Raw genomic sequence first — 13,619 nt, 5'->3', positions numbered from 1 at the left:
GCGAGTGAACCCTATCGATCATAAATTCTCCCGTCAGCGCGAAGACAGTATATTATTGATATGCTTAATGTTTAAAACACTCAATAACGCCATTGTAAAAAAAAACAACGCCATTTGTAAGTCATTAAAATACATGTCAAAACTCTACCGGTGATGTAGTAGCGGAATGGGAGTAAACATTACAAAATTACGATGTACCTTACAGTACGACCCATCTGTCCTCTGTGATTACTATCGTACACGTTACATGGAAATGTAGTCTTCCTTTGCCTTCCAAACACTTGAAATTTGTATAAACTTAGTCATCTCAAGCGACGAGCGTAAAAATGTATGAATTTATATTTTCCCTCTACGCGTGTGTATCCTAATATAGTGCTTTATTTTGTATTGGGGGATTCGTCTCATCTCGGGAAGGTTATAGGTTAATTCCCAATCGAGACTAATGATATATAATGCTCGAGAGGCCATAACAAGGTAAGATGGCAACTGGTCAGTATCTGACTAGAGTATCACAGACTAGGTGTCTGCTAGATCTCACTAATGTGGCAAAACGTCTGTTCATTTTATGTCAATCTGCCACTGTAAAAATATCTTCTAAACTGAAGTTAAAAGAAAACAGTAGTATACAGCCCAGCGTGATGACTTTTAGTTAGGTGGTGCCGATACGCGCTGGTAACAGTATTCTGTGTACATGTGTTCTGCCACTGTTGACATACTTATACGGTGCTATCCGGTGTTCAATAACCACACACGCGATCTATATCATGGAATATTGTCTAATATTGCCGGCACGAGCTATTTGTAACCAATCGCTATCGACTCGAAGGGCTACTGCTGGGACAAGTGCAGACCTTTTGCTCTATGGAAGCAATCGTATTGCATGCCACTTTCACCTCTCGCAAAACCCGGTCAGATCGTTAACAAGTGTTCGATATACCATAGATAGCGATGATTAAACCTGAAGATTTGTCTTGTATAATTTTGCACCAGCACATCTTCGCGTACTTTCAAAACCATGAGGGCTCTGATCTGTTACGTGGAATTCTCTGTCAGAAGGAAAACGATGGTGTAAAATGATAACACCAATCCCATCGTGGTTATCAAGACGCAGCTACATCGACGTAATTAAATCTCTATTCCTGTACATTTGCACGGGTTGTACAAGCGTGTATGTGATCCCGGCATCGGCGACACGGTGCGAAATTGTAACGGAGGCAGACATTCTAATTTAAACGCAGATAATTCTTTTATCTCACCCAAACAATGTTCTTTACGACACAATGAAGCGTTTTTGTTTTGAGAAGGAGCTTTTTCACGTGATCACATTTTACTTATGAGGTTCTTTGAATGTCAAAATATAAAACAGGGTTTACGAGGCTGCACTTTAAAATCAAACATGACCCCACGAATGTACGAAATGGGATGCGCTGAATGAACATAAAAATGTGGTAGTTTTACACTATACCAGATTCAGGCGGGGACATTTACGTGAACGTCATGCTTGGGTATATTACATAACATAGGTGGACATTTTAGCTAATCGTATTCAAGTGAAACTTGCTTGTGATAAAGCAGGGACGTATAATAATACGTTATATTTGTCCCTGGATAAAGGTACGTTTTGTTGGTTTGTTGAGCTAACGTTTTTATGACAGACTGATCTGTTGGATAACGCTCCTCTTTGTTCGTCACAGAATGTCAAGGTGCCTAATATCTATGCGACTTGCAGTTTAACATAAAATTTGTCGGTCGTTTTCATAAATGAATTACCAGTGAAAACACAACGTGTGTAATTAATCGGCTTCGGAGGCCAAATGACGGCTTGCCGAATCGATTACTTTCCACGTATTGTCGCTGTTTCAATTAACATTGTTTTATTTCAATGATCAAATGTAGGCGTCCTTATGAGAAAATATTGACAAAAGAGCGGGTTATAACGAGGGCGACATTTTTAACAGTAATACACCTTAACATCTACATTTTTAAGGTGATGGACATTCTTTAATTGTTACGAACTTCCATGTGAACAAAGAATTTGGTTTCATTACTAACCCAGGAGATATCAGTCATTGACGGAAGATCACAATAACGATAATACATCTCTTTATTAACCATCGTATTAAATAAACCCGATCCAGAATGACTGACATATATATACACTTAAAACATCAGTTTCTCATCTTCTCCATCTCATCTTCTCGATCAACACCATCTGTTCATGTCAATTACTGTTAATCATTCTCCAGTCATACAATAAACAACCCATGTCACGTATTGATTTATCATAATTGGATATGTATGAATTAGATGATCATGCAAAAAACTTAACTAAAATAAGATCCAAGTTATTGGTAATTGTTTAGCTATGCCGTATATTAGACAGATACCAATAATGAACGCTTCCGGGTACGCGACCAACGACCTGGTTTGGTAGATGATTGCTTTCCCTATAAAAATGCCCACAGAACGCCAGAGGGAACAACCATCTTAAGACTGTAGTTATTTTATTAATTATATTATTTAAAAAGAAAATGTCTGTCTCTCATCGCAACCATTTTCATGAATTACTAATTTATTCACGAGGCGCGTTTTACCGTCCTCTTAGATTATTTCTCATCGTTTTACAATCCTCTCAGATTATTTCTCATCCTTAGCTATACACCCAGTATTTCCGTTCATCAGGACGGCCATATAATATCTTTCTACCTCTTCGTTCGATCTGTATGTCCTTTGCTTACCTTCTCTCTCTCGTTAAAACTCCTCCTCTTTCTATCACTTTACCAGACTATATCACCTCTACTTCTCTATCCGTTTCCTTGGCGTTCCTACCCCATACCCCCTCCCACAATGTTCATATCTTTTTTCACGTTCTTTTTTTCCTATCCTTCTCTATCGATCATCTTTCAAACTTCCATCTTTAATATTATATCACCATTTCCTTTTGTTTACATTTCTTGTCCTTCACTGAATTTCCTCTCTGCTTATCTACCTTCATTTCGAGCCGTTTCCCCAGTTATATTTCGTCAATACCTATTCCACGTCCAGCTTTTTCCTGGCTTTGATCTAGATCTACAATGTATATCGCAGTTGACCCTGATTTCCTCCGCCTCCAACTTTTACCTGACTTTGACTTAGATTTATATTGCGGTTGATCCTGATTTCCTCCACCTCCAACTTTTACCTGGCTTTGACCTAGATTTATATTGCTGTTGACTCCGATTAAACATCTGCTTTTATTCTTGTCCTTTTCCAGTGGTTTCATTTTTAACATATCTTTTTCGGCATAGCCGTATAATTTTCTTTTGGCCCCGGATATGACGCGGAAGGTGGCGTTACTGGTCAAGATGAAGTATGTGATTGGTCAATGTAGCGGTAAATGCAAAATGCAGATATGCAGTTAAAGACGAAACAAAATTAAAATTTAATGCAAACTGAATAAGTGGATGTATCTATTCGAATGACATATTAATGAAATTATATTCCTGATTCAAATGCAGTCTTACTATCACCAAAAATGATTCAATCTGACATAATTTTGTTATCCGGGCTAAAACGCATTTATTAATTAGTTCGTTGATTTATTTCACCAGCAGTTTTACATTATAACCACCAGCATCAAAACTATGCCGTATATCTTTTTTAAAGATATTTCTTGTTATTCATCATTTGCCCTAGTATTAGAATCAGAGATTCGATTTCCTCGAGGTTCTCAAGAGTGTGAGTTTTGTGATGACTCTGACAAAGAGTTGTTATCCTTAAGCAGTGTTTAAGTAACACCAATGATAAACACATTCCTACATAATCTCAATTATTATCCGCATTCATACCAAAACTTCCGTTGTCTTTCAGACACATTGTAAACAAATGGTATTTTGTTCTGCTTGAGAAACCAGCCATCATCTACAACTACTTCTTTTATGACATCTTCAGAGATTCAGAGGTATGGATGGCGCACTGCTTCCGACTCAGTTATCAGCCATTTTATATATCCCGACCCCATCTTAGTCTTTTTAACTTTTAGACTTTAACGGATACCCAGCCGCTACAATAGACTGCTCACATATGACGGAAACTGGCTACCTTTTTTTTTTTTACCTCTTATCTATCTTTGTAACACAATGAATCCAGGAAAACAGTTATTATGCTTGAAAGCTAAATTTGATCTACGATAACTAAACGTTCAGAGAGCTTTCTTTGATATATGTGGACATGAAATGCGAATTGTATGCATGCTTTTACCGTCGGGCCAGGCAGGGGGATAAATATGCTCGTTTAACATATAATGGGTGTGAAAGGCCTACTGGTTATGTCTTTTAAACATGAACCTTTCTATAAGATAGATATTTTAAAGTATGCAGGGCACTTAACTTATGTATAAATACAGTCTGTATACCGAATCAAGATGTTTGTAACGATCAATGTTAAAAGGGGGGCAACAAAAAATCTTTTTTATTTTGGGTTCTGTTACGGATGTTAAAGCGACAGTAAGTAGGTTATATATATGTAATAACAGCGTAGACTTTACATTTCAATTACAACGTTTGAAATTCAATCCCGTAAATAAACTCCTACCCATAACGGGCCCTTTGTGCGAGATATTTCCGCCCCTTAGCGTACATGACCCCTTACCTCTTCATCACTACAACAGGTTTACTCGGCCGTGTATGATTTTACCAATTAACATCTCGAATGAGATAGTCATTGGAGTTTTTTAACTTGTGAGTCATGGCTGGTGACTCCATACTCACGGTATTTTATAGTAGTGACATACTCCAGTTGTAAAAGTGAGTCTGTATACCTCACACTAACGGGATCCCGTGTACTGTATTATGTATCACACCATTATCCTCTTGATCCAAGTATTACGAGCTTGTGACCAGTTAATGCCGTTCTTACACTGGTCGTCGTCATAGTTATTTATTATTATTTACCTTAAGTTCTCATTTGTACTTTTACACTGTCAACATTCTGTGATAAATTCTGTATATTGTTACGATGAAATGATTTACCTCGCACGCTGTTTCCGATTAAAGCTGCTCGTACTTGATGTTAGTACGGCCTTGTTACAAGAGCGCATGTATGATAAATCGTATAGACTTTGTGTACATACAACCCTTTACGACCGTGCAGGTTCCAGTGGTATTCATAGAATGTCGAGAATGCTCTTTCATGAACGTTTAAATTATAAATATCTCAAATACTTCTCAATGTTAGTCGTTGTGTATACTCTAAACGTTTTCAATATAATGCTTTTGTGTTCTCGTCAGCAGAACGATAAAGTGGTAAAAAATCAAGGATTCATTTATAAACATAATGGACCTTGTACGAGTCGTTACATATAGAAAATAACGTACTAATAACGTCATCAGGTTGACTAATTCATGCCGACTGATGTAACAACAAACGGTCTGTACTATCGATTCCCAGACCATTTTAATCGCACCTGTTTGTTAGTGTACTGTCTGACAATCTGGGTAACAGGTAGCCTCTCCAAGGAACGCAGGCATCTGTCTACGTCAGGTAAAGGACGTACATAACACAATAACAGATACAGGCGGGTGAAACAATGTAAATCCACACCACTACATATCGCTATTAATCAATCTTGTCTAAGGCATGTCATGTCCATAATTGTCTAAATGCGGGTTCTTTCTAACACCATTTGCATATTGCTTTGAATTAATATTGATACAGTATATTTAGTTCTTAATTAAAATGATTTTTCATTTACAAAGTGTAACCATACATTACATAAATAACTATTGAAGCAACGTAATTTACTTTTTGAAATGATTTGTTACAGTAAGCGGGTAAAATGATCTAAAATTGTCCTTATGTTTACCGAAGTCACGCTAGTCTAAGTCCTATACCATTAGAAAGTAAGAGCGGCGTCCATTAAACATGCGCTTTTAGAATGCTATGGAGCCGATAATATCAAACGTGACTGTAAATTACAGTATCTGTACGTATAATTATAGCGCTGACATGAAACGAAAGATTGACGTCAGTTTCGGCGACTAATAAAACCTTTGTTGATAATAATATTTAAATAAAAAAATCTGATATGAAACGGATATAATGGTGTCTGTCATCGCCAGTAATTGTCCTGGTGGCGACCCCTGTCGGCTCACAGGCATGTCACCTTAACTGAGTGGTGTCCGGGTATTGTTTTGATGACATAATTGTGACCCTTATGACGAATTACCCTCATGTGTATTACAAACATGTTAGCATGTGTTGTTAGTGAGAGGATATCGGACAACAGCGCGATGAGAGCATATATTACACTAAATAAGTACATAAAGCTTCTTATCTTGAAAAGTTAGGCGATATAATCCACACTTGTGTGGCCAAGCCTCGCGAGAGATGGGGAGCGTGATGGCACGGTGTGGGCAGGAGGCGACTGCTCGACTCGTTCACAATTACTTATTTGCATAAAACGAAATTCTGTAGCCAGCCTCTATCAGGATTGTCTCGGACATTAAATTGCTAACATCTGTCCCGTTTTGTCTTTTACTTCAGTGAAATGGAACGGGATGCAAGGTAACCAAACACCTAAAGCAGGCAGCCTATGTATACACTAGATTTAATACAAGTCTTGCAGTGAAAGAGTTCGCTAGCCTATCGATAAGGTAGTTAAATGCTGAACTAACAACATGCATGTTTATGAATCCCCTCCTGAATGACTGGGTTGGATATATTGACGGTAATATTTATGTATATATATATATATGTATATATACATTGTATGTACTATTGACAAGCTTGGTAACGTTATACGGGCGTGGGGTTTCATTTATTTCTCTATTTTACATGCCTTATGTGATTATGAACAAACTAAAAAGTAATGGTCTCGTAACACGCGTTATTATAGTAAATCTTGACAATTACACGGGGAAATTCAGTTAAGTAACATACATTAAACTGATAAAAAGTCATTGGTATGGAAACACGTGCAGTTGGATCCCGATGGATTGGTATTTTGATAGGTTTGCTGTAGATACAAAAGTGTTTATTTATGAATTTAGATCAGAGGCATATGGCAAATAAGATTATATTCAGAAACATGAATAATTTGAAGAAAGAGTCACACTTGTCATGTGTCATAGTTTCTAGGCCACTAAAATCTGCATTGTAAAGGATTAACCGTGAAATTAACCAGTGGACAAAATATATACGTGTCGGGTACAGGTAGCAATCTACCACCGGACAAGATATATACGTGTCGGGTACAGGTAAAAATCTACAACCGGACAAGATATATACGTGTCGGGTACAGGTAAAAATCTACCACTGGACAAGATATATACGTGTCGGGTACAGGTAACAATCTACCACCGGACAAGATATATACGTGTCGGGTACACGTCGCAATCTACCACCGGACAAGATATATACGTGTCGGGTACAGGTAGCAATCTACAACCGGACAAGATATATACGTGTCGGGTACAGGTAGCAATCTACCACCGGACAAGATATATACGTGTCGGGTACATGTGGCAATCCACGATTGGACAAGCTAAAACGTGTCGGATAATGTAACAATCCACCATTGGACAAGCTAAAACGTGTCAGATAATATAACAATCCACCATTGGACAAGCTAAAACGTGTCGGATAATGCAACAATCCCCCATTGGACAAGCTAAAACGTGTCAGATAATATAACAATCCACCATTGGACAAGCTAAAACGTGTCGGGTACATGTAACAATCCACCATTGGACAAGCTAAAACGTGTCGGATAATATAACAATCCACAATTGGACAAGCTAAAACGTGTCAGATAATGTAACAATCCACAATTGGACAAGCTAAAACGTGTCGGATAATGTAACAATCCACCATTGGACAAGCTAAAACGTGTCGGGTACATGTAACAATCCACAATTGGACAAGCTAAAACGTGTCGGATAATGTAACAATCCACCCTTGGACAAGCTAAAACGTGTAAGATAATATAACAATCCACAATTGGACAAGCTAAAACGTGTCAGATAATGTAACAATCCACAATTGGACAAGCTAAAACGTGTCGGATAATGTAACAATCCACCATTGGACAAGCTAAAACGTGTCGGGTACATGTAACAATCCACAATTGGACAAGCTAAAACGTGTCAGATAATGTAACAATCCACCATTGGACAAGCTAAAACGTGTCAGATAGTGTAACAATCTACATTGGACAAGCGTGTCGGGTACATTTTCCGATCTATCACTATATTTATAATAGTTTTTTACGTGTCGGATTTCGATCCCAATCTTTAGTAAAGTGTTGTCTTAGTTATAGGTATGTCGTCTGAGATACCATATCCTATACCCAGTACAACAGATATGTTACGGAGATAAATCTTTACTCAAGAAATAACAATTACAACCAAGTCTATCAACTGTGTAATATGGCTCGATAGGAAGAACAGACCTTATGGGGGAGTAGTGACATCCCCCCCCCCCCCCCCCCCCCCCCCCCCAATAGACGTATCTCACGACTGTGCATCGGCAGATCAATATACAACATCAGCTTATAAGGAGCGCTCGAAGTTCACTTAATCTGGATACTCGTTTAATTCCAAGTATTGTCTCTACTTGTTGTTTGTTCGCCAGCTACCGTCCCTCGGCTCTGTTCACATCCATGTTGATGTATGACCCCACTATTAATAGATAGCTAGAGGTTTCAATGTAAACGACATGCTTTTTTCTGGGTTTGTTGTGGCTTTTCCCCCAGATTGGAACAGAATTAACGCACTCACTTGTCTGGTTTTTACCCTCGAAGTAAATAGGTGAAATAAACACAACGGTAGCTTTACTAGTATTCATTATCTGATTTGGTCATTTGAGGTAATTACTGAACCCCCAATCAATACTATAATCGGGATGATTAAGATGATGTCGTATAAAATGTACACAAAGGAGTTGTCATTTCTCGTTTACATGTTTACACACCAAATATCGTTAAACTGTAAACAAGTATTATCTCGTTACAGTGTTTATATCCATTATTTAATGTTTAATTGTCAATAAGTAAATTCGTGTTTCACACATGTACATACATGGTGTTATATGTAACCTGGGAAGTAGGTCGCTCCTGACTGCCTAAGCGTGTAACAAACTAGTGCTGTATTTAAACACGTAAAGCCATAATCATTGGCGTGTCATGGGTCAGACCTGGCATAACGGCTGTAATGGTGTTGATAAAGTGGTTTTGTATGCAGTGTATCTACAACCTTGCCAATTTCTCACACATTTCATTATGAAATAATTGTTTTGGTTACCGCATTTTTTTTCTGTGAGAATACTTTAGACAAAGATGTTTTTGAAAGTAATTCTCGATAAAACCTTTAAAAGGCGAAAACAGAAGTCCTAAAAAAACAAAACAAAAAAAACAAAAAAACAAACCAATAAACAATCTTTACAGTAATTATAAACTGTTGTCCACATTTCTGTCATGCGATTTACACAATGTAATATATCCCATCTTTCAAATCCTGTAGAAGACTCCCTTTCCCATTTGTTATGATAATGGGAGCTAATATAAGATAACTTATCTTATAAAAATGTTGTTTGCACCATCTGCTTCACACATCTCTACACTTAAATACTGAACACGTGTGTTTAATCCGCTATCTAATACAATTTTCAAAAGTGATAACACAATTAACAAAAAACGATTAAATGTTTTTGAGAAGTGCCATTTGTGGAACAGGACCTTGTGGTTGTGTATCCAGGAGATGGTATCAGTAGTTCTCATCACTGAAGGTGTGTGTGTGTTACTTAATCTCGACAGTGTAGGCGTAGAACAGCGAGTTTGTTTTGTTATTTTAAAGTATCAAGAACAGTCAGGAATCTGATATAGAAAGCTCAAAGGTTTATATCAAACAGTATCGATTTTCATGTCTCATACATCACCTAATTATACTAGACAGAATTACATAATCATGATAGTTCAGTATTACTGAGACAATATAACTTATTTTGGGATTAACACGTTTAATCGCTTAAGACACTTTGAAATTAAACCTTTTGTTACACATGTAATTCATTAATTAAATATATGACTTAAAAAATGTTCAGATCACTACTTGAATCTTTCTAATACAATGTGCTATTACGTCAGGATTTACATAAATAGTATATTATCAGATTTGAAGGATTAAGCCGGATACCGGTAAACGATTTGACGTTTGGGTGACCGCCCACAACTCATTCACCTCGTATTGGTCAATGAGGCTGCCACATGTAGGCACATACACACAGCCGGAGTGAACTGCCGGTGTAACTCCGATAGCGCCTTTTACACATAACATATACTGAGGTAAGTGCCATATAAGATTACCTCAACTGATAAATTTTCAACAATGTCGACGTGTTCAGTCTAAACTCTAAGATTATTTAGCGAAAATGTTTCTCCCTTTTCACGATTCAGTGAGCAGGGCTGCTTTCCATCGCCGTCAAATAAAATCTACAAAGTAAAACAGGCAGTGTGTAAAAACATTATAGCATAAAGATATCGCAATAATTGTACACAAAAGGGGGTCGTGGTTTAGCTTTATTATAGACATCTTATCGTTACGCATGTCGCTCAATAAAGTTCCCCGTGCACTGTCCAATGACGCCATTGTGCTTATGTTGTGTCAAATTAATGAACACTGGTGTGTTAAATATACCAAAGAACCAAGTCATTAAGTTCAGATTAAGTATTTTTCTAAATTATGTAGTACAATCCACATATTTATGAAACCAGAAAAAGTAGGCTATATGCTACACAATGGACGTTACGTTTATTGGAAACAGCATTTAAAATCAATTTCAAACCACAGCCGTGTATTGTGACATACTGATATACAGAGTTTTTAAAAATCTTCATCACAATAAAAAACCTCATGGCGTTTATATCAATGACATTCTTATTTATTCTGATTCCACTGACATTTATTCCTGCAGTCCGTCATCGGTGAAATCAAAAGCACAATAATGAATTTCTATTGAATGCTGGTTGTATGTAGGACCTATTTGTGGGGTCCCGTCAACACAGCATCGCCTTGGTCTAGAGTTACGTCCACGACGAGAAATAATCGGCCCAGGCTTGTAATCGCGGCCTTTGTTAGTGTTACAGATAGCGCAGAGAACGGCTGTGTCTGCCTAAACACCCGGAGCTTTATCACTGCGTTGGCTTTGGTTACGGACGGAAAGAAAATTAGCGTTTTATTTGAAAAAGTTTGCTCTCAATGATAGATCAATCATACATAAAATGTAGATATAGCTTACATATTGACATCTGATGCTTAAAATAGAATTGAATTATTGTTGTGTTGTAACAGACCTTTGTGTGCTAAGCATTTTGTGGTTGTGTACATTTTGCTTTAAGGCGTATGTTTATTAACATTTAAATCGATTACTACGGCTTAGCGAACCGTAGTATCGTGTGACGTCAGGTAGGTGTTCTCCCGGCGTGTACATCGGGAAATATTTGTGTGTTGAAGAAATAGAAAGAATTGATATCTTTTAGGAATATTGACAGCTTTCCAAATATAATTTACTGTGGTTGTTCGTTTTCTCCCAAGGAGGTCAATTTTGCTTACATTTAGGTATTTTACATTCAAATAGGTTTCATTAGGCTGTTTATAAAACAATATATATAAAGTGTTCAAAATCAAACCATAACTATTTTGCTTTATCTGTTCAAACATTAATCTTTTAGAGTATTAATACCGGATCTCTAACTACAAATAACTGTACATGATATCAGATACCATCAAAAGGAGATATATTAGTATTGTCCATTTATGACAATACCGTCGGTGACAGCCCATGCCTCTAGGGAGCTGTATTGGAAGTGAGCGTGTTCCGCGTTCCTACATCCTTATAGTAACTCTGACAGGTGAGGCGAAGCTGTCAGACACGAGACATCTTAAATTAAATACAAATGTAGTATTAATATTTAATGACATGGTCCAACGGTTATGTTCTAAACATATGTGTGCATGAAAACAAGTATTATTTTTATACCAAAATGAATCGAGAACAACTTGTATTATATGATTAATTTCTATTGTTATATCTGGAATGATTTTGTTTTGATATTTGATATTTGATATTTTTTATTTTTTTTTATTTCTATGACCTGAACATGGAAAGCGTGCTAGGCTATAACCATTTGAAAGCATTGAACTATATTTACTGAACAGCTTGTCTAGAAAAAAACGCTGCAATAGAAACTGGGTATTACATCACAATCCAAAGAATAAAAATACATTTCTTGAATGCATTATACCCAAACGATAACATTTAACGAAACAAGGTCTCATACTGTGAGTGGAGTTCATTGTATTATCAATAACACTGATAAAACCACACCTTTCTTCACTAAATATTACGCATGGATTATATCAGTATGTGTGACCTTTTATTAAACAGAAGAAAATAGGCATCCGCTTTTAAGATGTGAAAAAAATTAGCGACTTTTGAATAACCGATAGTATATGCGAAAAGAAAACCCACACAAATTATTTAGCTGGACAATGCTAAATAATATATATCTCTTGCAATGTATCTTTTACTAATACATTTGAAAAAAAAAAAAAAAAAAATTATGGAACTGAATGAGTTAATGGGGGAAATCTATATACATAAGAGGAATGTGGTGAAATAATATTCGCAGTTCATTTTAGATAACGTACATGCTTTTAATAAAAACAAATTAAAAAATATATCTATGCCTAAGTAAACAAACTTGTTTTTTTTAATTTTAACTACTTCTATATTCCTCGTATGTCCCGGGTAGATTGTATTGGTTATACCTGAACACCTACCTGAAACCCCTCTAGTCTATTGCTTTATATCAATATTAATCATTTTGACAAATGCACATACACATATCGCCGTGTATAAAATCACTTCAAAGTCACCAGTCTAATAAATCGCTTTGTTAGGTCGCAAGTGATTCAAAACATATGGCTTCTTGATTTAACAGACCGAGTTGGGCAACACAGGTAAGCTGTTTGTCGGGCTGTAAGGAAATATTTTGTTAACACTGACAAGTGTAACACAATCGATCATTTTTGTCGATCGAGTTCTGATCGATTTTATATCAGATATCCGTCTTTTATGTAAAACCCCCTGAGGGAGTTTCTAGTGTTTCACTTTTTATAATGTATATCAAAACACGTGAGAGTATCGAGGCTATATCATACCCATTGTAGAAACTGATTAAAGTAAATGACTATGACAATTTGTTTATTCTCGTAAAAAGTACAGTGTAGAGAATAAGAATACAGACAAATGGATAACAATGAAACATGGTAAACAGGATACACATCAGTATTGTGAATTAATTATTATAATTATATCAATAATAAATTTAGCCAATGAAAGAAGTTCATTTTTAGTCACGTAATTGAATAATGTATGAAATTTAAATGTATTTGGTCTTTCATAATAATATCTAGACATATATTTCCGTCTACTATTGAGTATAAGTTGCTGATCACAGTTAAATAAATAATGAAATTGGTAGCCTATTTCTCTTAAATTACATAGAGTACATATTCTATGTTCCCAGTAGGCGTCATAATGGATAAAATAATTTAGTAATGTTAAGATTCCATTAAAGGAAC

Source organism: Pecten maximus, chromosome 3 (genome assembly GCF_902652985.1).
Source record: "Pecten maximus chromosome 3, xPecMax1.1, whole genome shotgun sequence".
Taxonomy (NCBI): domain Eukaryota; kingdom Metazoa; phylum Mollusca; class Bivalvia; order Pectinida; family Pectinidae; genus Pecten; species Pecten maximus.
The sequence above is the reverse complement of the archived record's forward strand: the minus strand, read 5'-3'. Positions refer to the sequence as shown.